Source organism: Helicoverpa armigera, chromosome 5, assembly GCF_030705265.1.
Source record: "Helicoverpa armigera isolate CAAS_96S chromosome 5, ASM3070526v1, whole genome shotgun sequence".
NCBI lineage: Eukaryota > Metazoa > Arthropoda > Insecta > Lepidoptera > Noctuidae > Helicoverpa > Helicoverpa armigera.
In genome coordinates this window covers 438210-466191 of record NC_087124.1, presented here as the reverse complement: position 1 = coordinate 466191, position 27982 = coordinate 438210, and the positions used below count along the sequence as shown (strand labels likewise).

At 34.9% G+C, this 27982-nt stretch overlaps 1 protein-coding gene across 5 annotated transcripts in view; it reads right to left on the bottom strand.

Moving 5' to 3' along the window:
• Positions 1-21258, bottom strand: part of Ich (ichor) — a 35866-nt gene extending 14608 nt beyond the window's left edge. Inside the window, exons 1-3 of one of the 5 annotated variants that reach the window (XM_049842161.2) lie at positions 21101-21258; positions 19775-19948; positions 11022-11108 (exon numbers count right to left, since the gene is read on the bottom strand). The gene's annotated coding sequence lies outside the window, so the exon portion shown is untranslated. The remainder of the gene's footprint in view (positions 1-11021; positions 11109-19774; positions 19949-21100) is intronic. The other 4 variants (XM_049842162.2, XM_049842163.2, XM_021336625.3 and 1 more) reach the window with 4 other exon arrangements.
• Positions 21259-27982: the final 6724 nt, after the last annotated feature.

Sequence of the window (27982 nt, the reverse complement as noted above, 5' to 3'; positions counted from 1 at the left end):
GAAAGTGAAGAAACTTTTTTATTTTCACCTAGGGACCGTATAAAATGTTCTAGAGGTAACAAGCTCAGGAATAGGATTATTACAAAGTTATTGTACATGTTTGTATATCAAATAATATATTATCTATGAGTTTTATATGAATTTAGATAACAACCAAGGGATAAAGTAGAATTTATTTATACATCCGATACTATCTGATCTCTCTTGAGCTGAAAATAATACAAAACTGTTTTCAGAGGCAAAATTGAACTGAATTAAAACGAAAAAATTAAGAGATACAGCTTATTTACTTTCAAGCATTTCTTTCCATAACCGAGTAAAGCCACGAGAAAAAGCTAGTTTGGACTCTGACAGCTGCTAAAATCGCGTGATCCGTAACAATTGATGTCTAGCACTAATGGGGAAATACCATAAACCTGCCAGGCCCCTAAGATATGAAGCGTGATGGTTCTCTAACTAGAAGTGACAGGTGGCGTGATGGTGGTGATAAGAGCTGATGATTAAAGATGCTCTGATAATGGTGATGAAGTTGTATATGTTTGTGAGTAGTGTAATAGATAGTGCGACTTTGTTTGTAATTAGTTTTAGCACGTAATTTGTTAGAAATGAGGTGTTTGTTTAAATTGTATTAGAAGCTTACGTAATATTCTGCATTGTTCTGAGTTTGAGAAATTAATTATGTATAGGTTAATGAGGAGAAGGTTTAAGTGAAATGTCGTAAAAGTTGATCTTACAGAAGAGCACAGAAATAGACAAGAATAACTAAAGATAATAAATATCTTATTTATATAGATATATATATAGATTCGAAAAAAAAATAGAGCAAAAAGTATTTACCTTCCTACAACTCCAAAAAATATGTATTAAAAACTACCAACTTTGTTAACGGCACAATTATTATTATTTCGTAGATAGTATAAAGGCTACGTCACAGGTCGTTCACCGAAATATGAGGCTGTCATTATTTCTGTTCGGCACTACATTGTGTCTGCGGCCGCAGGTGGCGGGGGGTGGCGCGAGGGAGGGGCGACGAGCGATAATTAGGAAAAGAGACTGATATTATTAATTATGGAATTCTCGCTATTACTACACGTGTATATTTTCCATGTGTATTTATTAGGTAATTGTTTATTCCATATGTAATGTAAAGTAAGTGTAGTATTTATTTACTGCAAATTATGTGTTATGAAAATTATTTATTGGGCAATTTCTTTCACATATAATCTTGATAATATATGTTATCTTATTAACTTTATTGCAATATGGCTTCTTTACATAAAACACAAAATACATAGGTACAGAAGTCAATCTACATACAAAGCGCGTTCGAGTCACGCAGACAAAGGTGTCTATGTGTGCGTGTTCACAGACGCGCTGTCTCAAAACAACTCAAAACAGTGCGAGCGCGGCTGCCGCTTTCTTGAGATAAGCGCGTCACACAAAGGTAGATAAATGTGCACGCGTTGTGATACCTACGTAACTGTAATTTGACTGTAATATTTTTAATTTTAATAACAAAAGAAAAAGTAATAATGGAGCAACAAAATTCGTATTATAATTGAACAAGTTGACGGTTGTTTTATACAACAATAAACAGTGAATTGTCGTTTTTTTAGCCTGCCGTATTACCTATAGTATGTACCTACTTATTTTCTCATATTTCGATGGTTCGTTTAATAAACGCAGTAGGTAGGTACAGTTAGGTGGGTAGGTAAGCGCCCCGGCGGCGGCCTCTGGCCCAATGCCGTAATAAGTTTTGCTAGTGTCGACCCAGGCGAACCTGCCTACCTTCCCTCAAAGATTATTGCTAGTAGGAGTTGATAATTTTTGTGATCATGGCGAGACTATGTTGTAAGGTAGACGAAATAAAACTCGCACATCAAGTTTTCTGTAGGTAGAAGCAAGCTTAGATCAGGGACTGTACCAACCCATTACATACAAAAATATTTTTTTCACAAGTAAAGAGTAGGTAAGTATATATGTATGAATAACAAAATTATAAATTGCGGTTTCTGAAAAACGGTATCTCGTTCAAACGAATTTCCGTTGAAAGTGTTTATTAACCTCTTGTATGCCACATTAAATATTTTATTATTATTGGTTTATATTTCATTTTTCCTGTTTTATTCTCAACAATACATCAAATAATTAGATACGAGTACCACTACCACGTTAGTTTTATGCGCATAAAACAGTTGACAACCCTAGCGCGACCGCCGAGTTTAGGCATGAACAGTGAAGTACATACATGAGATTGACTTCTGTACCTATGTATTTTGTGCATAAAATCAATAGGGTGCCTAACAATAATAAATGTCTAACTTATTAATGCTAAGATAGATGATAAGAGGATGGTCAAAGTTCCTCAATAAGAGATCCGTGGTAGCTATAACACTTCTCTTAGAAAGAGTTTCCGAGAAGCTTAGTAAATATTGGAAAGTATTTCCTCGAAGAGTGAAATGACTCAAGAGGAAGAAATGCTATAAAATAAAGTAATCACATTTTTATATGCTTAAAATTTCCAGTTTTTATTCGAAAAGTTTTTTGTTTCTTGTAGTCTAGTCAACTAAAACGCTATTCCCTCATAACTTAAACCAAATGACGTTAACCGCCCTACGATCAGACAAATGAGTTTAAATAACAAACAATATAATAGCTTTTAACTTTTAACCGACCACTCTAACCGAAACAGTCACCGTGTAGGTTTTCACGAGATAACATCTTTCTTATCATTTATTGCGATTAACTAATTAAGATAACAAAGCGAAATGCTTTTATGTTAAAATGTGTGTTTCGCCATTTTTTAATTTACGTACTTTTAAGCTCAAAATTTTGTTAAGTGCGTAAGGAAACTGCTGAGCATGTTCTATGTTCGATTCTTGGGAAGAGAAAAATAAGGCGCTACTTGGAATATGCAAATATTTCTTCCAAAAGTTCCTTAAAAAAAACGTTTCTTCAAGTATCAGTTTGATTTTAGTATAACCTATTGCTTTTAAAATTGGATTTAGCTGTGTAAATACACAAAGATTCATTTAAAGAACTGTTAACAAGCCAATAGAGTTAACTGACAAATATTAGCTTTGCTAATAACTTTAACGTAAAAAATACGAATATAGCCAATTTTACCAATACTACAAGTATAACAAAACTTTTACTAAATAGAAAACTGAACTATTTCGCCTCCTTATATCTTAGGAAATAAGGTTGAAAATGGCGTGGCTTTTCATTGTTTACTAACATGACTTGACAACTTTTACATTTCGCATCGTTCCGCTAATACGGTTTCCTATGAGTTCGGCATTTCTTATTGTTACTAACTTCAATATTTACTGAAAATATATAGCCTTTTATTCCGAATTATACAAGTTTTTTTGTGCAATGATTAGGCAATATTTACTGTTATCTTGTTTTGTTGATAATTTATCCAGTTTAAAAATCTAGATAGATAATAATAAGATAACAGAGAAGTTAAGAAATATGATTTTCAGAATAAATTGCTCTTATTTATATGTACCAGTAAGCATACGTTTGGTTTTATTCTGGAAATACGAATCAGTTATTTTAAACACCCATTTAACCATGAATTTTCTCTCTTAATAAATTTAACATAATCTTTTTTAGATAACTGACAAATTTTCTCTTTTGAGTCACAAATCCCATCAAATATTTCCCATAAAAATGAATGATTAAAATTCATTAAAAAATCAAGTCCCGCGCCCAGCGCTAATGTCCATAGAAAAGACATCAACGCGCGGTACGGTGACCTACTGACGTTGCCTATGTGTGAGTGAGCGTAATACAAACGTCGTTTACATTTGCTAGTGTGCGATACTGTGTATGTGTTAGTGTAGTTGTAATTACACTTACACGTATAAAGCAAGTACTCGTTAATGATTTGAAAAATAAGTTATGACTAAGCAATTTTGCGAGTGAAAGTGAAGTGTGCTGAATGTTTTTATTATGTGTCAGATTGGTGTTAACAAGTGGTTATGGCTGTGATACCGTAGTCGCAGGAGTCGGATTTCAGTACAAAAAGAAAGATTACATACATATATACACCGTACATTCTTATATAGCATTTTTTAAACTTTACTGTAAGTTCAAAATACACAACACATTTTCCCACAATTTTCATCTGTCATATATAATATTTCAGAAAACCCCATAATAATTAACACACAAACCAAACACTAACCAACTGTCCTATAAACCACACTAACACAAAATCCTCACACACACTCACCCACGCCCCGCCCACACGCACACAAGCACACGACACGTATGTGTGCACAACTTTCTTTAGCCGGCGCGGGCGCAGCTCGCTTCTTGCAACCGTGACATTGTAACTACTGGCAACAGGTCCGTGAAACTTCGCAACCAGTTGAATAGCTTGAATTATTTACTATGATTTGGACTAGTTTTTAATTAGTGTTTTGTCTGGGTTAAGTTGAGATAAATGATGGTAAATTAAGTTTGACTGAGGATTTTCCAAAGCAAATTTTTGTTGCACTTAAATAAATGTGAATATTCTTTTACAATACTATATTCTGTTACGGGGGCTATTCTCATTGTAAAGATTTCGTCTCATAATGCCAACTCTATCATTAATGTTTTGGGGTAGATATCCAATATTTTTCAGTAGCAATTAGCATAATCATGGCTGACAGAGTGAAATGGTAGCGGAAAATACATTCTCTTGATGTTAATTGAAACGAAAAGTTTTATCTATTCATGCAGATAGGCACACCTCTTAAACCCACATAATTTGCAAACCTATTCAAAATCTCTAAAATCAAATACTCGACATCATCAATCACTTCCTGCCACTTATAAGTAAATACAGTTATAATTTACTTATAACTTATAAGTTCCTACATTAACTTATACAACTTAATTTACGTATCGCTACTTACTTGATCGGGGCCAAGTATATCTTTATTGTGGATCACAATAATGATCTGTTGGATCTATAGATCCGATCTATAGATCGCGACTGTTATTATGCGCGGGAGTTTATGTAGGGAATATAACTTTTATTGGTTACTAGTTTGAACTGAGTGGGCTGTAATTTTTGCTGTTAAAAATATTTATGCCAAAATAATTTGGTAGATATAAATGCCGCTTTTGAGTATAAAACGGTCAAACAAGGTAATAAATCGATGATCGTAATTGGATATCGCAGGTATAGTATTTATGAGCTACCAAATTATATAAAAAATACAGACATAAATTCAAACCTATTTTACAAAACGTCAAATATAATTCTTTTTATTATGTCTTTAGAGGCTCATAAGTCATATTTTCCATGCAAGTATAAAATACATCCATAGCCACCCCTCTTACACTTCTGCCAATACTCTGACAGTGCGGTGCGCGGGCGCACGTCCCGTTTGCAATTAATCTGTCACTATTGGCGAACACTGACAACTTTATTAGGAATACCCTCGACTTGACGAAGCTGTCCTGACTTTTTGCAATACGGTGTCATCATCTCCCGAGCCTTCTCTCAACTATGTTGGGGTCGACTTCCAGTCTAGCCGGATGTAGCTGAGTACCAGTGCTTTACAAGCAGCGACTGCCTATCTGACCTCCTCAACCCAGTTACCCGGACAACCCAATACACCTTGGTTAAGCTGGTGACAGACTTACTGGCTTCTGACTACCCGTAACGACTGCCAAGGATGTTCAATGACCACCGGGACGTACAGTCTACGGTAACGTGATTATTTGCACTACAGTGTACTTTGCCTTATTGTGACACACTGTGTCAGATTGATTGCAAAATTACCAAAACGATTGATAGCTCTAATGATTGATTAATAAATTTAACTGATTGAGAAACGTTAATTAGTGATTTTTATCACTAATTGTGGCTACCGTTTTATTGAGAGGAAGTATTGCAAAAAATAATTTCGAATACAGCTATTTTGATTAAAAGAATAAACGTACTGAAGACCTCGTTAGCAGATCAAATATTAATTCAATCACACTGACACACATACTTGGTAATGATAAATAAATTATAAGCAAACGTAAAAACTCTTATTTTAACGGTTCCCGCCATTTTGATTTTTTGAAAAACGAACTAGTTTAGTTTACCGTTAGTGACGTCATGATAGTAAAGCACATTGTTTGAACGGTAATTGGAGCATTTTTGAGAAAATAATTAATATTTTTTATCACATTTCACACGAGTATTTGAAGTGTGAATAATTTTGTAAAATTAATTAGTGCTCTGGTTCAATTTTAGAGCATAAATTTTTTTGGTGCTAATATTTTTAGACTTTATAACCGTACTCGTTATTACCCGGGTCCTGAGGAAAAAATTATAGGTATTATGTATACTGATCTGATGTTTAATGTTTTTTTGCGTTAAGAAGAATATTCGTTCTATTTCAGGATCAAATATTCAAAACCATTTATCTAAATTTATTACTAAAATCAAGACAATATACCGTTGTAAATCAATAATATAAACTGCTTAATTTTCAATCACGTGGCTGTTAAGATAATTAAAAGCAATTTAATACTTTAATACCAGTTTGTTGTCTTCTTAATCAGATCTCAAATAATTATCGTTAATGGATGGGCGAGACAGATTAATGATGCAAAAAAGGTGCAGAAGTTTAAGTTGGATATTAATCTTAGTTTATACTTGAAATTGAACTACGTAAATATGTGATATGAACTATTTTATATTTATTTTTTCTAAATTATGGAACCAGACGTGTACTTTGCGGAAATGCATGATAGAAAATGTTAGGAAAATATGAAATGTGTATGTTATATGTATGTTTTCCAACATGTTTTTTTTACTTCCATTACAAACAGGAGGTAAATATTTTTCAACTAAAGACAAGAAAGCTTTAGCTATGAATACCAAATCGAACTCTCAAAATAAAGCAAATTATAAAAAAAAATGCAAAAAAAATATTGTAAAAGAGTTTGACCAAAATTACACCAACTAAAACTACTGAACTACCTGTACTATGTCCACCATTTATCACATCTCATATCATTAAGCATAATTTCATTAACTGGCGGCCGTTTCGTTTTTATGCGCACACACACACACACACACAGACGGAATAAATTTGACATCGCGTAACGGGGCTTGACCAAATCTCATGCAATTGAGCTCGCGGACTGAATGAATACTAGGGATACTGTTATTTGTGAAGTTGTAAGAGATTAGCGATTAGTTAAGGATAAGCGTTTTACTATGTATTATATAAAAAAGTAAATGAATGATATATGGTATATAGGGGTATTGTTATGATAATACTCCAATTTATTTGTGTATGGGTGAAATGTACCTCCCTAATTTTGTATATTCAGTAATTATTGCACGTTAAGTTTCAATAATGTAGGTAAGTGTGATTATATATTTTAGTAAATGACAAAATTATAGAGTTTTATACGACAGAAAGATAAACAGTTCAGAATGAAGGCTTGGGCAAAACACACTAAATTAACCTGAACATTCATACAACCAGCATTTGTCAAACTGCAGTTAACCCAGCACTAGTTACTGACTATTGTCAATATACCGATAACCGTGGTCAGCAGCGTTAACCCTTCACCGCTGCGACCTCACGCAGCACATGACCGCTAGAGTCACAGAATGGCGCGGTAATGAATGGGTTAGATTCGCGTGTCATGGTGGTCAAATGACACGCGGGTATTTTTGGGTTACGTTTGGAATGTAGATGAAAAAATATTGTATTCATCTGGGATTTATTAAAATAGCTATAGTTAATGAAATATGATGATGAAAAATTTGTAAGAAGCTTTAAGTAAAATCGTCATCCCCCGAGCCTTTTTTCCCAACAGATAGCTTCTAATATTTTCAGCTTATAGCTCGAAATCAATCTAGTTTTCTATGTCTATAAAACATAAGTCAACGGTTGCACCCGTGTCTTCGGCTGTCAAATATAATATTAATATAAATGAAAAATGCCACCATAACCTAGCGCAATTACTCTAACAAAAAAATTGCAATAAATCAACGATACCTTTGAACATTCAATCGCCTAACTACAAAACAAACTGTAATCCACCAAACCCCGCTCATTTACACAAAGACACGTTAAACACCAATCCAGCACCGAATTAAAAAACAAACTGTATTTTGGCCACAAAAATGTGCGCAAGCGACCACTACACGGGTTTACGACGATCAGTATGTGTGCCGCGTGCGACTCATATTCAGAACTGCTTGAGATTTGTTTAGTAACGTCAGTGGGACTGTACTCGTAGTAAGTACAGGTACAGTCGCACTGGTGAGGAGAATTTGTATGGGTTTTTGGACTGGATTGTTGTGATGATTTTGGATTTGTTGTTGTGTTATTTATTGGCTGTATTAAAATCATCGTTTAGAATGTTTTTACAGATAACGTTGAAACATAAATATAATAAAAGGCTCTGAAAAGTGTACTCTAAGTAGGCTTTATGAATTGTTTAGGTACACATTGGTGCCTTATCTCAGTCTTAAATGAAAAAAATATATGAAATTGATGCTACAATGTAATATTGCATTAAGCTTTAGGAGTCAACTTTCAAAGAATATTTAACTCTGAAACTCTTATAAATAACCAATCATCAGCTTTTAAAATCAAACATTTTTGAGAACCAATTTCCTTCCCCAGGCCACCACGCCAGCATCAATTTCCAAAAATTCTCAAAAACAGTGAAGCTCAAGCAATTTCCGACATTAAACGCTTCTGCAGTTTCACAACAATTTTGAGTATTTTTCGTACTAAAACCACTTGGTTAAGTAGAATATTTGGGAGGTTAATAAGCAGTTGTCAGTCAGTGGGAACTGGTTCCTTTGTAACGGGACTTATTGACCCCAATGCGGAACCTTTTGATACTTGAAGGACATTCAGATGAGATGAAGTTTATTCTAGGGAGTTTTGGGGATTAGTAATATGATACCTAGGAATTTAAATATTTATTTTATATAGAAATCTATGTATGATTATCTAGCTATTGATAAAAAATATGATGTTCTCAATTTAGAGCATTATTTGTATATAATTAGTGTAATTATTAAGATAATGATTATAGATTTATGTTACTGCATGCTTATGGCTAATATTTCAAGCTCTTCCATAAAGACACTCACGTACTGTTATTACCCATCTTACCAGAAAATAACTTATACATATAGGTACGTATGTTCTGCTCACGTATAAAATAACTTTTTCTTTGAAAGCAGATGATATCAAAACATGAATTAACCCTTACATAATTTTGTGAAACCCATAAATATTGCCTAAAAAGGTGAGAAACAACATTGTTGTGCATGAAATAAAGCCTACAGGTTCTTTTAAAGACCTACAAAGTCTTAGTATGTAAATTCCAAAGAAGCCTGTTTTGCGATTTTTTTCCATCAGTTGACCCAATTCTTTGTGCTAAATACATGAGTACACGGATGTGCGCCGGAGTGCGTGACGTCATTTAGCAAAAGAAAGTTGTCTCGGGAAAGGAAATGAAGCGTTTAAAGATATTTTTGGTTATGGGATTTACCACCGTGACATTAAATTGTGCTTATTAATATTAATAGGAGAATGATCTAGCAAACTTAACGGTATTTTAAGTTTTTCAAGATGTCTATGAGTCATGGGCATTTAAGTATTTATTGGTGTATCCTTGACCTCGATAAGCTATCCTCAGTGCCTCAGTCTTGAGAATTAGTCTCGTACACACCTAATTCCTCAATAAAAATATAAATATCAATAAACATATTTCTTGAAAGAAGAATAAAAAATGCCGCCTTCTAATTTATTGCACCAAGACTTTTTTTTACTAAAGTATTTAATTAAAATAACTATTATATTACAAACTACACTCATTACTAACTATAACTACAAGCAAGCGATCACTAACTTGACAGCAGTTTTTGTTCAACCCATAGACAATATAGCAATTTGAATCTAACCGACTTTGCATTGGAAGATGTACAATAGCCTATAATTTATCTTGTCAAACGAAAAAACTGTAATTTGACAAGTGAGCTAGGATAATAATTATTTTGCAATTCTCTTGCGTGTCATACATACATACATACATATTTGATCCCCAATGATTTTGCAAACGCTAAAGATATTTTAATTTTATAACAGTACTTTATCAATGCTTAATAGAGGCTTTTATTATAATGTGTCTGTCTGTTTGGTTCTAAGCAATGTCATTAACTCCTGAAACAGTATTGTGAATTTATTTATCAAGTGTGAAATGTCAAGCTATTAGCATCAACGTCAGTCGTTTGCTAAAAATATATCTTCATGCAATAAAACAAGTATAAAACAGGTACAAATATCTTCAACAAACATAACACTGCCAATTTAAATCTCACGACTTCGTGAACATTTTAAGAGATAATAACTCAGCTTTAATATAGCTCGCCAAACAAATCCGACAATTAACCTGACTTTACAGTTAGACTCGTTTCACTTTTTGAGACGGACCCCCCCCCCCGGCTTACATTTCCCCCCTCACCTCCCCGCCGTGGCCTCGAAACCTCGATTCAAAGTCAAGTACAGATCACGTGACCGAGTTTGTGCCCAAAATGAGACACGTGCAGACTTTGTGACAAATATAAGCTAAGTGTGAAGCTTTTAGTGCTGAAATTCAGCTGTTTTCAGGTTATGTAAAGAGAAGTGACAGATCAGGTGTTGTCAATTTTGAAACATGCCATGCCATTAATTGATGTAAATTGAGGTAACTGTTTTATCCCAAATATAGATCGCGATAAAGACATTTATCAAGAAAGTTAAATAAACACGAGTAGAAGTCAATTTTGTATGCGAGTTTTCTTCAGATACTTGTTCAACTGTTTCATTATGATTCTGTAATTGCAGAGAATTTTTTATTAATAATTGACTTATACCTACTTGAGGACTAAACACTAATCTCAAGTGCCTTAGGCTATATACATTCTCCTTTAAGTACATCAACGTACTAACAGAACTACACGCAATAAAAAGGCTCTATAAAAGCTATTAAAAGTCACTTACTGGACAGAACAAAAGGCGTTTTGATCATGTAAAGCAATTAGGAGTTGCTTGCTGCTCATTCCTTTCTTCTATGTGAAACTGCGTGATCTAAAAATAAAAGAGAAACACTCAATCAGGTGCTGAAGGAAAATATTTCAATCAATCACAATGTTTGGGAGCAAATATTTTTGAAACTTGGGGTTTATGGAAAGATACTCTGAGTGGCTTATATGGCCTCTTTTTCAGTGTGCGCGCGCTCCTAAACGATAAAATGAATAAATAACTACTAAATTTGCAATTAGGGTTCCTAAACCATTCAATGAGTTAATTGACGCAGTAGCAAAGTATAAATATTCACGATTGCCATCAACACCCTGTTCTTGATATTATTGTAACGGGAATCTACAAATGTATTGTCTATGCTAATTTTATGAATTTCTTAGACGTTCACGTTGTTCTATTTATTTATTTCTGTGTGTATTTACTTGCTCTTGTGGTATATCTGTTTGCGTTCGTACGTTTAGATATGTTTAAGAATTTTGTTAAGGTAGGAAACATAATCATTGTCGTGTGTTTTTCTAGTCCTGCTAATTACTAAAAGTTGGATTTTATATTTTAACCACAAATTCAATGTTACTATCAAAGCATGTAAACTGATACAATTCTGAAACAGAACAACTGAACCAATTAGAATTTTTGGTACATACATTGATAGTCTAGAACCTAAGAACAGACATAGACTTAATTTTATCCGGGTACGACAATTAGTTATCTCATTTGATCATGGTCATTTGCTGAATTTTGTCATCGTCAAAAAAAAAGATTGCGTCAGGAACAGCTTACATAGCTTCGCAAATTTCCATGCTCAGACAAAATTAAGTCACAAAATCAACCGATCACCAATTTTCTAATTCCCTCACACATCCTAACTCCCTACCAACAAACGCTTATCACTACAACTCGCACGTGTGGTACAGTTAGCGTACGGGAGTGACGTGGCGGGTAACTGCGCGCACGCTCGGCCGCGCGCAACAAGGCCGTTCGACGCCCGCCACGTGGCGCCATTATCATAACATTGGGATTTACTGCTAGGATCTCTGGTGCTTGAGAGATGGGTTTTAGAAGGTATTTTTTGAGTATTTTTTTTTGGGAAATTGTGGGAGATATTGCTAGTGAATTGTAGAGATATGGACTGGTTTTAGTGGGTTTCAGCTTACTAGAAGACTGGTTTTGAGAATTTTGTTTCAGACATAAAAAATAAGAAATTTTGGAATTAGATATAGGAAAAGATTGCTGCAGAAAGAACGCTTAGGTACTGACAAAAAAAAAATACTCAATTGTGTCTTCCAAAATTGATAAGACAAATTTTTAGAAATCCATCTGATTTGTTATGAAAAATACATTTCAACTATCAATCCCAAAAAAACAATCCATTTCCTTTAAAATAACTGGGAAAACTATTCTCAAAATAAATCCTGTAATTTTCACCTCCTTTTTGACCACTTCATCCTAAATATTTAAATCCTTGAACCTAGTCACAACTGACGTATTGTGAGGCGTTGACCAGTGGCGAGTGCGCACGAGTCGCTCGCCCGAAACCGACGCACCGTTATAAGGGACAAGGACCTCGGGTAAAACCGCGGCCAGAATGTAGTTGTAGTTTTAATGTTAATTGGTGATGTTCTATTGTGATGTATGTTGGTTTATCATGTATTTTTTGTAATGTATAGAAAATGTGAAGTTTTGTTAAGGGTAAAATTTTATGCTAAGCATCTTTAAAAAATTACTGTTCTAGTAGGTATTTGAAATATCTTAAAAAAAAACTGTTTTTAAGAGAATTGAAGGTTTACTGAGACTTTCATATGTTAGGCTTTTATTTTACCTTAAGTTTATAGCATTTTGGTTTATAAAAATAGCTTGAAGTTTGTAAATATAGTGTGCAGATTATTTTAGCTTAAACAGAATTCTTAAAAGGTAAAGAATGTGTGAATCCGTGATGTTTTCAGGATAACTTTAATATATTCTTTGCTATAAAATGCCCTTTATAACTACGTCCTTACTTCAAGCAAAGCCTTCCCTCGCTCTCAATGAGAAGTGGGTCAAGTTTATTGACAAATCAGGACGTTGCCCGCACCCCCTCTCTCTCCCGCGTATAGCCGCGTCCCTCTCGCACGCAGCCTCCTATAGGATTCGTGTTTGAGTAACTGTAATTCTTTTGGAACTCAATTTTGGAGAATTATTGAGATGTTCCAAGTTTTGGAATAGTTCTTGAAGTCGAAATCAAAAATATAGAAGTTGTTTATACTGTATTGAAATAATGTATGTATCTTGTACCTTTAAGTTATAGAACAATTGTTATTAAAACCCAAAAAAATATCTGACCTAGGTTTAGAAAATTTATGTAGGTACCAATTGTTGGTATCTTTTAAGGCTCTCTTTGGTTTGAAAGCGAAGACTAGTAAAAATAAAACCAATACAACAAACCTAAGAAATAAACAAACGTCGCAACTGAAAACCTCTTTTTTGGAAAGTCAGTTAAAAATACATAAACGCCAAACAAAAACAGACCAAAATTCCCATTACTAACATTGTTCACAAACAATCAACTTAGTAGTTTTCTTAACAACATCAAAATTATGTCCCACGACTCACAAACAGGAGATGAGCAAAAAACCCTCAAAAGCCTCCTCACGCCATTAACCTACTGTAGGATGTGCAGCATCATGTTACATGACGTCACTTCCTCTCCTTATTGAATCGATATCCGGTTCGTTCCGGATTTAAGCCCTGTCTAAATAAAAGGGTTGTTTGCACACATTGTTAAAGGGTCCTATGATTATAGGGTACAGTAGACTGCACATCAGTGGTAACTGTCACGCACCTTAACTCAATAGCAATAAGTACGATTTTCCTATAAAACTGTTACCACTGACCTGAAGTCGACTGTACTAAGTATTATTAAGGAGTATTTTGGGGTCTTTTTTTGTAAATTTGAAGGCGTTTTCATAATGGGATAAAGATAAGGTTCTGTGTTATAAGAAGGTTTTTGTAAAAGGGGTAAATAAGGACTATTAAAGTTTATTGATAGTCGCTCAAATATGAGTGTGGTGTTTCATTGTTGTTTGTAATGGGGTTGGCATCTTGTGCTGTCGTTTATTTTTTGCATAGGAAATGCATAATTGTGTTTTGTACTTTTGTGATAGGTATGAATAAATAGATTCCCGATCTACTACAAATCCTAACTTATTTTATATGAGCTTTTAATTAAAAGTATCTGTTGGTCTGTTGCGCTTTTACGCCAAAACAACTGAACCAATTTTAATTTATGAATCCTATATAGAACATTTTTATCTCAGGCTACTTTTTATCTGGTTACGGCTGTAGTTATCAAGGGCTGCGGGTAACAGCAAGAAGAAGTATATTTATTGTATTTTAAATCATGTATGTTATCGAACACAAGAATAGAACCCTTTACCTGTTGACCTGATTCCCACACCCCATCACAAATTAAACCTTTCTACAAACTATTTGAATAGGACAACTATTACCAGTACATATCAGATCGGGAGATATTCCCAAAAATTCCCACAGGAGTGCACATGTCTTGTTTTTTTTAAGTACTTGCTTTGGGGCAATTCAAATACAGCCTGATTGAAGGGTCCGCATCTGTCGATCGCGAGAGAAAGCCTGACATATGTACATAAAGAACATTATTGTACCACAACATGTGTTCTTTTGAAATACCCAAAAATTTTTGAAAATTTTTAAAATTTTCTCCCTCTTTGTTGTTCTTTATTGAATGTTTATTAAGTATGGGTTGTTTTATTGTTATTGTTGAAACACTTTCGTTTTGGTGAATCACTATGTTTGCTCGAATGTATGTGAAGACGGTTGTGCCTGTATAAGACATCAACGAGTTTGTAGTGCTGTAGCTCTCAAGATTGTATCTTTTTATTTTTGAAAAGATGTTAGATGGTTAAATGATGATGTGATTGTACGTATGAATCTTAATATAAACGCCAGGATTCAGTAAATATCTGATACTCTACAGTAAAATAAGCTAGCTTCTGTAATTTTTGCAAAAAAATTAAGACCTAAATCATCCACTATAATAGTATCTTCACTTCTCTATCTACATAAGTGTTATTCCATTTAAAAATAAAAACCAGCATTCTTGGACACTGTGAACGAATGAAACTTTTTTTTTCCGATCGTCAACAGTGTTGATGAAAGGGTGTTACCGAGCGGGAATGACCCCATAGAATGATCTCATCTAATCTCAAATTTCTTTCAAAGAAAAGCTAACTTTACCCTAAAACATATTTTCCTCAAAACTAATCAATCTTTCAATAATTCCCATTCGATATAATGATCCATGGGGTACGCTATGTAGGTCAGTTCTAGTCTAGAACATAGATATGGGACCGGTCTGATGCGCGGCTTTCTCTTCGCAACTACGCACTTCGCGAAGTGCTGCCAACTTCAAGCTGGTTCAATACGTGCTGTGTACTGCCAACTTCATGCTAGTGTAGTATGTGGGTAGGCAGAGGTCTGTGTTGGAAAAGTTACTAGTAATTTAGAAGTATTACATATTACAGCTATTGAAGTTATGAATTGAAATTATAATGAAGGAATTGAAAAGGTGGTTTTGAGTATGACTTTTTAATCGAATTACTTTGTTTGGGAAACTTTTCTAAATGCAAACTTTTGATATGAGTTACAAGAAAGCCTTGTGTACTATGCGTGGCTTTTGAGTGTGTTTTTATAAGTGATTCTTCTTATTTATAAAACTAAATATGATACAAGGACTTGTTCAAGAAATCTGATGTTTTTTAAATGACACATCGCAAATATTGCCTTACATCCATCAGCTAATTCGCGAAATTTGAGGGGTTTAAATTAGTGGAAGTCGATTTAAAAGCGAATGATTCATCTTGTCAAATAATAGGGATGTAGTCGAATAGGCGCGAATCCAAACAGGTCAATGACATTGCATAGCATCATCACTTTCACTTCACTGGACAGTGTCACTGCGCAGACAAACAAACATGTACTAGTACATACTAGATAGAAGATATATACGAGCATTTACGTAATACTATATCTACCTAATATGGGAAGAAGAAACATACCAAAAAACACTTTAAGAAGCGAACTCCTGGCAACTTAAAATCATAAAAAAATGCGTATAGCATTCAAAGACTATACGTTTAACGTATGAATGTTCTGAGTTAAAGAAGAATTAACACGCCAAAAATACTTAAAATAATGAAAAAAATTGCATCAAAGAGTTGCAACTTCAACACAAAACGCAAGTAGCTTCAACCTTCAACCCCACAAACCCTGACCTTACACAACAAAAATAGGTCCTCAACCCACTAGAGCTACACCTCCCATAGCCCAAAGTAGTCAGGATCAGCTGTTTCGCTTTCACCTCAGTGGGCAATGTCCGCGCGTCGTTACCGATGCGGCTCGCGTCGCGTGCGCACCGTACACAGGCACATTTTGTTCGCGCATGGGATTATTTTGATGCACTACGAAATAGATATGTCTGTCTGTCTGTCTTAATGTATCTGGCTATATGTATGTATTTGTACTATCGCGTTTGGGCTTTTAAGGATGTGATAAAGAAATGTATGTGCAAATTGGAGTGTGTTTTGCAAGGTGAACTTTTTAAACTGTAGATAGACTTGGATATAAATGATGTGTAACTAATTGGTATTCGATTTTACTGTACTAACTATGAACCGTGGTTCCACTGTCGTCCCAAGAAAACTACTTCATGAACCCAGATAAAAAAAGCCTATAGTCTGGCTCAATAAATGGCCTATCGAACACAGAAAGATTCTTTTTAATTTAGACCAATAGCTTCTGATATTAGCGCGTTCAAACAAACAAACTGTACAGCTTTATAATAGAACTTTACAAGACGATAAAATGTGCGTGTTCTTTGACAAGACATATGTCTTGGTCTCGGATTAGTCTCAAGTCTCAGGCGGTATTCGAAAACATGAGCTAAAACTATCGCGTGTATCACTAATCATTACAGACAACGATTTAAAGCAACATCGATACTGTCGGTTTATTTTTAATCGATTAATTTATAAGTTTAATTGTTGCATTTAATAAATTGATATATCAAACGCCATCACAAGTTTAAACCCGATTTTTCAATCATCAACTTCTGTACAAAAGCTCTCAAAACCTCAAATATATTCTTCAGATAAAAGTTGTTTGACGATTGAAAGTCGACCCAAAAACGATACCTATATGACGACTCCCGAACATAGTATGTATAACCCAATGTCAATAGTGACGAATCTTTTACACGTAATCGATAAAAGCCTATGCATAAGTCTACGGCCTTGTCTTATCACATCACTCGTCTGAATCGATTCAGCTAATCGTTTCGACATCTCGATGTGTGACTCATTTCTCGCTACTCGTGTTGTAACAATGCAGTTATCTGTTACTGGGAAGCCCAATATGAGTGGTCAATGCAAGTGCTATGTTTTGAAACATCCTGAAACCTTCGGGAATATTTCAGTATTGTAGTAATGTGAGTTTTGTCTATTTGAAGCTTTTGACATCGATGATAATCTTCGTGAATATGAGCTTGGGTCTTTAGTGCGGCAATGAGTTCTATTTTTACTTTTTCATTCAGCTTTGAAACCTATCTACTATAGAGTAAATGCTTTTCGGAATTTTACTTTACGTGTCTATCATAGACTGCCTAATATGTAGTTATGACAGTATAAAATAGTTCTAGTTTCGCTCTTGACCACCATCAAGTTAACCGAAACCCGACTTCAGCTGGTCGCAGCTGCTCTCAAACATCGCCATTACGACTTTACCTCACAACTAACTACCTAAAACCTGACAAATCTCAGTACTCTTCGTAACTTTCCAAACGTCTGCCTCAACTGGCATCATTATCTTGCACTTGACATTAAGTCTGGCATGGTCATTGCCGCTTGATCCGCGCATCTCCGGCGCGCGAGTGAAAGTTGCGCGCGCGCACCTCCCCACTCCTCCCCCCACGCGCAGTATATGTGTCACTGTTAGACCTCGTTGTGACGATATAGTTAGGCTTTGTGTGCTAGGCTTTATATTGTGGACTATTGAATATGAACGTTTTAATGCCCGTTTGATGATGTTTGAATTTAATGGGAATATTTCAATTTATTTGAAGTCCTGTTTGTCTGTGGCACACTCAAAGACTACTAGATGGATTTTCATGCGATATTCTCCAAGAGCTATACTGATTCATGAAGAAAATTAAGATATAATTGAAATCTGTGCAAGCTGAACCAAATAGATAGTATACTTGAATAACTAAGATAGCGTTTCTGAATGAATGAGTACTGAATGATACGGCATGGTAATTCGCGAGGTGAATGAGAACGAGTGAAGGAGTGTACGGTTCGTGAATGTGTTACAGTCAGCCACCGTGACAAGCTACTATGTTGGCTGAAAGAAAACCGTTCAGCTATACATATAACAGGTAATTAAGTTTATGGAATGTATCATTTTGATACATAGTGATCACAGACAAAAACAAAAGCATTCGCTTCGATTGAATTTGGAATAATTTTCGATCATTAGAGTTGAGTTAGAATGTCCAAAAAGTTTTTCGTCTGAAGTGATCTTCAGTATAAAGTTTAAAGCTTAGTAAATAAAGCTTTACATAAAAAAGTTACTGTTCAAAAAGTTTCACAACCATTTTTTAGAAAAAAATACTAGGACCGTATTTTTCTAATGATGTAAAATGCTCTACTTAGTGTACGTTACAATCCTTTAAAATTGTTGTAAAAATAAAGTTTTCCTAAATCCACAAAAAAACGAAAACTTGTAAAAATACCTATCAATTATCAAAATTCCAATCAAAAGCTCTTAACGATTCGCGCTCGAGGTACCAGGCGAGCATAAGATACAAGGCGGTATCATCTCATCCTTGCGATGAGTCAATGCGCAGGCGCGTCTGTGGGCGGCACACGGAACAAACGCGATATGTAGGTCAGGTTTTTTACGAAGCCTGCCGAATTCTTACTAAGAAGGCATTAACATTATTTAAGAAAAAAATGTGGTATCTGATTTTTGGGACTACATTATTGCGTGAATATATGAAATATCAAAAGAACAAATGTCTAGTCTTCTAACTGACCTAGAAAAAAACTAGGTTCTCAAACAGACATAACAATCAATGCTAAATCCACAAGGATCTAAAAAGTGCAAGTGACAAGAAACGCCAAACAAATTCTGTATTCTTATAAAACTGACCGCAATACATAGAATGAATGAATACACAAACTGTATGACATATTCAGTTTATGTAAGGAACAATTATGTACGCTAAATACATATTATGCTGTTAAGTAAAATATAGTCTAGAATCTAGATCATTCTTTGAAAAATTGCCTATATAATAAATACATTATAGTATGTTCTCCCATTTCTGACTACATCTTTCGTACTTATTCGAAAATTAAAATGTTTACATACTTGCATACTATGAGTCATTATTTTAAAAGTAATTGATCAATTCAAAAAGGAAATAATCTTCACGAAATTATCTATACGTATAAGTTTGACGTAGCGTGTTACATCAACGTTAGCGCTAATATATTTAAATACAGTTCATTTACCTAGAACATAACAAGGTCATTGATTCAGCCTTTAATACTACGAAGAAACGTCATCCAAATACAGTAATTCAGACTTATTTATAAATCTACTTATTTTGTCTATAGTTAGTGCTATATATACATACTTACATGTATGTATTGAAGCAAGTTCGTTGCTGCGTCTGATGTCAAATCCTTAACATAATCATGTCCACTTTTTGTTTATCAATCTATCAATCCGTTATGAATCGAAGTGAGTCCCTCGCGCCTTCGACAATGTTCAGAGGACAATCCGGGGGTCAGACAGTGGGGGACAAAGAAGGACTAGAACAAGATTAGAAATTACTACAGTCGCCTACGCCTAGGAGAGAAGCTAGGGACTAGTAAGCTAGCTAGAAAGAGGGGTATTACAGCCTAGAGTAACATGAATTCTTTGAAACCTAACATGAGTCAATATATTCACGTGCGACTTTTTTTTATATTTTCCCCAATAGGATCATTAAATACAGATAAAACTGACTAATAATTTAAAACATTTCTTCGCAAATAATATAGGTTAATGATAAACCTTAAGCTTAATGCTTAGTTCTAATAGCTAACAGGTATTTCTTAATTGGTTGCGATTAGTTATAGATTTAACGCGAAAAGGGTAATGACCTCATTCTGAGTATTAATTTTAATTTTGTTTTAGTCGTCGTTTTTGAATAAATTAATTTTGCAGCTTTAAATAAATGGTTTATTTTATTATTTGAATGTTAAATTCTAATGATTATTTAATTAATTATGTATGATCTAATTTTATATTAATTAAGTAGAGAATTTGACGTTATTAAACTGGCTTATGTTTAATCGAGTAGTAAAAAATACTGTTCAAAAATATAATGAAAACAAAGGAACGGTGGTAAATAATTGGTGTCGCTACGGGCCGGCCGCGCCGTTAAAACTGTAAAAAGAACCAGTCGAGCGACCTTCCAGCTATCTGCCGAAAACCGAACGAGTTCCGATAGCCGACCGGAAAATACACATTTTCCGATTACAACCAACTAAATATATCTCAAACTAATTCGCGACTCACGAGTATCTTTCACTATTCTTCAGGATCTTACATGCAGTTAGTAATAGCTCGGTAATTAGTAAAAATAGAAAATAAGGAAAAAAAGAAAAAAAAATAGGAAAAGATGTGATTGGCATAGTCATACAAAATACAAAATAACAATAATCTCTCGAATATTTACAAGGAGGAGTAGAAATTAGAAAGATTATTATGATTATTAATTTTCGAAAAAACTAATAATGTTGATTAAAAAAATATAATAAAAAAAAACTGGCGTCCGAAGTATAAGGCATCCACTGTGTGATCCACAAATCGGCGGCACTGTCACGTCACTAACAAAATGCCAATTACAAACATTTCCCAAAACGCTTCGCTTTCGGTCGGCGTGTTTGAATTTTTTTTCTTTTTTTTTATGAACGTACACTGAATTTTTATGTTTATCTCCCCGTTGTTTAGCGTCACTTTGGTAATAGTTGTATTGTCGGCACTGCACTTCACTCACTGGCCGGGACGAGCGCTGCGCGCGCGCGGTGTCGACAGACTGGCGGCGCGGGCGCACCCCACTCACTTCCCACCAAAAATTTTCTACCACCGCGCACGCGCAGGGCGGGCGAACCGCGGCCCGCTACGGCGCGTAGCTCGTAGTCGCGGACTATTACATTCGCTAATTAGTTAAGATTTTGTGATTCATTATGTTAATTGATGTTGTGCTATTATTACCGTAAGATTCGTGATGTGTAGCCGAAATAATGATGTGTTATATCGGGGTTCTTAACCGCACACTAGTTTAATTCAACTTTATTTTCAAGATTTTAAACGGAAACTTTTCTTAAAATCAAAATCAAAGGCATCATAAGACTGAAACGTTAGAAGCTAGGAGCACAGTTCCAAGTTTTTGGTCTCATGGAGAAGAACCCTCAAAGATACTGTTTTAAAATAGGAAGTCTGTAAATCTTACATCTACAATAGACAAAAAAATATTACCAAACCCAGTCCTAATTGACAGCACCCGTTCACGAGTATGACATTAAACACAAAGTAATGCACGTTTGCAAGTAGTTACAGCTATGATATGGAACTAGGTCTCATGCTACTAACTCGGAGGATATTGCATCGGAAGCACGCAACAACATCGCGATTGTAATTTATTTAGTTTTTCAGTACTTTAGAGGAAACATTCATACAGTAATTATGTTATGAACACTAATCAGAAGGTTAGAAGCCGCCAAAAACAAACAGGACGTTTGATTTTAACTACGATAAATGTTAGCTCGACCTAATTTTTAAATTAAGTAATTGTCCGTCATTAGTATTTTTCGTCCTTTTTTCAACGTCACGTGTAATTTTTTTTTTTTTAAATTAACAAAATATTAATTTTAAGCAAAGCGACGCATTTCACTTAAAGTTGGTCGCACCTGGCGGCTGCTATCTCCATTGCGTACACGCACACTGACACACAAATACACCACTTACGCACACAAGCGCACCCGGCAGGCCTACAGACCTACAAACTTTACTTTCACCTTTCTCCGCTCTTACCGTTACTGCAATAAGGATGGTTTTGCTTTGTCGTTTGTTTAGAAGTATGTTTGTCAGTCAGCTGGTAAGTAGGCCACCGATGGTTTTCTTTATGGGCCCTGGTATGGCCCTCACAAGGTCCTCTTCATGTTAAAGGCGATAATGTTAAGGTCACGCTCGTTTGAAGGGCTTTGACAAACGCCTGATTCATCTAATATATGGAAGTACAATAATTTTTAATGGCATAGGATTGGTAGTTTTCCATGGTAATTGGTATTAGTAATGTGTTGAAAGTACAACTTGATCTATTGTAGTAGATATTCTGTCAATGCCAGATAAAATGACCAACAAGTATCAATGCTTAGATTTTATGAATATTACTCATCACACACACACATGCCTATACGACTCTATAATTATAATTGAAGTAACAGTTTCAGTAGATAATAAATCAATACATCACTGGCAATCTATATAGTGGTACATGCTTGTCATACATAGTAATCTTCATAAAGCTTAAGATACATAACTAATACTTCACGAATACTATGTCAAAATGATGATAAATCAATTGAGATGAAATCCGAAACAAATTTTTGAATTAAAACCCAGATAGAGCAGAACCCACCAAAATGAAGTTTTTAAAGAAACAAAGGGTATACTAATAAATGGGCGGAGACGGGATTTTTAGAATAACTAAATTCTATTGGTGATTTCCTAAAAAAACTTCCCCGACCCGCTCCACTTTAGTCAAGTCTACGCTAAGAAGTTTCCATTGAACATAATACATGAGCTAAGGATAAAAAGCCTTGCTACGAAGACTAGAAGCTTGTAGACGGTTGACATACCTACACTTTATACATATGTCGACTGACCGACTACGAAATCGCTAAAATGCGTAGCTGCGTAGAAGCATCTGCTACGAAGCTTCTATGACCCAATTCTATATAGAACAAAATTAAATCATCAGTTATTTATTTAGAATAAAATAAATATAAGACTTGTATTTACTGTAGAAGATGGAATTAAAATCGTTCTAGAATGCGAAGTATGCATAATTATGAATCACTAATAAAAACCGCTATTTGAATTAATTTACTTGCATTAGTTTGCTGAATGCTAATGCTAAACATGAGTTTGACCAATTTTTTTATAGTTAGTTATTCTTGATATGACCTTATTTAGCCATTTACAACTATCAAAAAACAAAGCTGTGGAGAAAATGTGGAGATAGAACTGGCTATAGGTTTACCTGTAATTTACAGTTTCATTTCCACATATTTCGCAGTTTTAGTGCAAAAAAGCTTATCTTATTTCATTTCAACATTAGTACCAAAAATATTTTACTACGCATTTTTAAACTTCATTTGTCTCTACCATCAATCAACCTATTACCTACTAGTTAAATAATAAATGATGAGCTTATCAAAATATATGAGTTTCTGCCGCTTTGACTCGCATTGCCACCAACGGCGGATCCAGGGGGTAGGTCACAAGGTCATGACCCCCCCCTGGGCCAGGTTCAGGACCTAAGAGGACCAATAATTGAAATGGTTAAACACGATGTTTTATGTTTTTGTTACAAGTATAAGATAATTTTTATTCCGAGTGAATAGGTAGATATAGTTACAGGTAGAGCAGTAGGTGCTGAATAATTCGTGCTCGCAACGCTCGCTCTCTATTCTTTATTTACTCTTTATCCGTACCCAAAAGGATGAAACGGGACCCTGTTACTAAGAATCCGCTGTCCGGGTTGTCTACATTACATGCTGTATCTCATGCAGGGCCGTCTTAACCTATGGTGCAGGGTGTGCGTGACCCGGGCGCCTCGATATCAGGGGCGCCGCGTGACGCCCCACCACCAGGAAATTTCGAATAAATTACACCCGTTCGATAAGGAAGTTTCACATTGTATCATGATACTGTCAAAAAAGTCGCCTTCGCTTTGTTGGATTCATCATTTTGATTATTTTTAAGTTTTAACATCCTCCAACTAAGTGAAAAAATTCTAGCTCGCTACGCTCGCGAGTAAATGACTGTCTGTACTGTATTTCTGATTGTTTATTATTTTTATTGACTCACCGAATCAACGAACACAAATGGCACTCGCTCTAATCACGGTTCCTTTTTATTTGTACGTAATTCCCAGTCTGATTTGTAAGCCTTCAAACAAATAATTTAAAAAAGTTCGCGCTCGCTGCGCTCGCGGCTACTTGTTGCTTTACAATGTACCTACTTAATCAGGTGCTTTTGTATCGAAGGCTCAAAAAATTTAGCGCAATATTATATATACCTTGCCTTGATAACTTCATAAGTCAAATATAGCAAAAAAATAATATTAATGGAGTCCTCAAAAACAAAATAGTTTGCGCTTCCGACTGCTTGTTACTTTACAGCGCTTTTTAAAACTTATGAACTTTTTGCGCGAATTTGCGCGCTCGCTTCGCTCGCGCTAATTTTTACAAAGACATACTCCTGTCTCGACTTTCATAACTTAAATCTCGCCAACAGTTTGAGCCTACAATGATTTGGAAACATTTTTTAACGTTCTTATTTATATTCATTGTAAAGTACTTCGATCAATATGTACTACTCAAAATCTTTCAATAGATACATAGGTGGCGCTTGGGTGATAATTGCACCCAGGCGCTACATGAGCTAGAGACGGCCCTGATCTCATGAACCCTTACCAATAGCAAGACAATTGAAATTTTCACAGAAAATGTTTTACTGTTGCTGCAATAAAAAACGTACGCGCCCTTTTCTGCGTACACAATACTTTTCAAACGTTTAGTCTTCAACCTGAAAAATCGCGCTTTCTTGTATTTGTGCTGTATATTTTTTATATAGCAAGAAAGCGTTTTCTACCTTTACCTTTAGTCCTCGAACTGAATAAAAATTTTCGCGCTCGCTTCGCTCGCGCTTTTTTCTATTTCGCTTCTGTGATTATGTTCAAAAAATCGCGTTCGCTCAGCTCGGACCATTTTCTACATAAAAACACTTTTTTAACCTTAGTCCTTGCCCTGAACAAAAATTTTCGCGCTCGCTTCGCTCGCGCTTTTTTGTTTGGCACGTGTGTGTAGTGTAAATACGAGAAATTGCGCTCACTCTGCTCGGGCCATTTTCTACATGAAAACACTTTTCTTAACATTCGTAAAAATTTCGAGCTCGCTACGTACGTACCTACTTATTGTATTACTATACTACTACTTTTAATATTAAAAGAAGTATACGCTAATATATAATATTTTTTGTGACTTGACCTCGACGGTGTGACCCCCCCCTGGCGCCGAAGCTGGATCCGCCCTTGATTGCCACTTAGTGCCCCAAGACTGATGACCAGTGCCCCGAGTGCCGACTTTTTCCACTGCCCACAAGTGGTTATTGAATACAATTTGTATTCCACGACGTGCCGTTGTTTCAGATGATTTTTAAGAATTATAATTTAAATAATGCTTTTTTATAGGTGATATCTATAATTTTTATAATTATTTATTCCATAGGAATCACACTTAAGACAATCTTGATAGGATCTATTCATGTTTGTATAATTTTATTAATTATCCAACACCTGCAACACTGAAATAAATAAAATCATTATAAAAAATACTCACCGAAATATACCAATTTCCTTATCATTAAAATAAACAGTATCTATTTTTAATTCCCAAAAACATCGCACCAGTCGAACGGACCACCAAATGTTATCGTTTATTTATCTTTCTCGCTCAATCAAATAAATAATGAAAACTCCAAATACGTTATTCGTTTTCCAATCAAAATATATCATCGATATGAAAACAGGGTCACTCGGTAACAGTAAAGTTTAAGACAATCTTATTTTAACGCCTCGTGTTACCGCGGGTACCCGCAGGTGTTTGATGCAAAAAACGAAAGGTACCTACAGGGCTGGGTTAATTTTGTATTGTTGAAAGTACATTGTATGGTCGAAGTTATAGCATATCGTTTTATTTTTATATGATGGTGAATGGGATTGAAGTTCGGGTGGTACAGTATTTAACGGGTACTGAACGTATGTATACTGATATTTTTTAAACTTAGAGTTAATTAAGCTCAAAGTATTCAGGTATGATAACTGATTTATTTTTGAAGTCCTACAAAAGTTAACAACTCATATTTCAGGCTCCCTACAACTTGAGAAAATTATTCACCAAGAAAAGTGTATCATGCTTTTAACCGTCTGAACTTTTAAGCTAGCAAATACTATTCTAGAAGACAGCATGATTTATACGTTTTACAAAGATAAAGTACAGTCCATTGTAAGCTATAATTGAGTCTCAATAGTTCTTACTTCTGCTAATTAATTACATCGATCTATCGACAGATTCATTGTTGCGCGTGAGTCATTAAAGTCCGACTATTAGCGATCATTAAACTCCTTTCATTTCAAATTATTCGTAAGCGGATTATATGAGAGTATTTCCTATTGTGAGTTTTTTGTGGACTTCCTTATTGTTTTGGGTATCAATTTGTCACTGTATAACGGAAATCTATCATCAAAACTTTTAACAATGTTCGTCTGTATATACTTACTTTAGACTGTGAATATATTACTACTGTTTGAATTGGATTCAACTCCAATGAATTTATGTGAACTTTAGCCAAACTGCCTTTAGCAAATGAAGATTAACTCTCAATCCTTCTCTATATGAGAAGAAGCCTGTATCTTGCAGATTACAGCAGATCACACAATTAGGTGTGAATCAAAATGTAGAACTTACGAGAAAAAGATTCATTTACTTCGTTTTAGATTCTAATAACCAATGAAAGAACCAGTGAGTAGGTACTCTCTATTAACTTGCACTGTTTTTGAGTACCATCTTTTTCCTCATCAAACAATTAACAGACACAGTATCATATTGAAAACATATTTAGCCTTATTTCTAGCAGCAGATCTATAGCACAAACCGCCATACAACCGAAATACATGTCATTGTTCTCATCAGAAACATGTTGAATCATCATGTACTCGAGAAACATATACTATCTTATACCATACTTACCTACTATAGTTTACCATACTTACTTTAGTATAGGGTTACCATCCATATCGCAGGATTTGTCCTCAGATCTCGGAATTTTTGGACTTTACTGAGGATGGTTGGCTGGTCTTTGTAAATATAATGAATCTCGAGAATTTTCAATACAGGTTATATTCTAAAGATCTCAGTTTTGTTATACTTTTGTAAGAGCGTTCTGAGCGAATGAGCAATATCAAGACTCTTTTTTTAATTTTTATAAATGTTTGTTTAAAAAATAATCAAAATTTTTCAATGGACATCATGCCGTTTAATTTTTTTCTTCCTGGTAACCCTATCGTCGTATAGTATGTTACAGTATGTTGTTAGTAATAGTGATTCGCGAGTAATTACCGCCGGTCGCCGCTGCCATACATCAAACGTACTCAGTCATTACTAAGATGGATGAATCGCTTTCTGATAAATAGGTTAAGGTGTGTGTTTAGTGGTACTATGAGCGATTGTAAACTGGTTGTAATGACCCAATTATAATTATGATAGGTATGTAAAGCACATCACGCATCTCCATGTAATATTCCATACGAAGCTGAAATATTTCAGTTTTAGACCGCTCAGTTATCGAGGGTTTGCCTTAAAATGGTTTTAACCTGGCTGCGCGAATTAGTTTCTACTGCACCTCTGTCGTTATCTTGCCCTGTTTTTTAATAGAATAGACTAACACTCTTCCCCGTCCGTTCAAAATTAGGGTGTAAACGTAGTTGGCATTATCAAAAACCAACCAGGGCC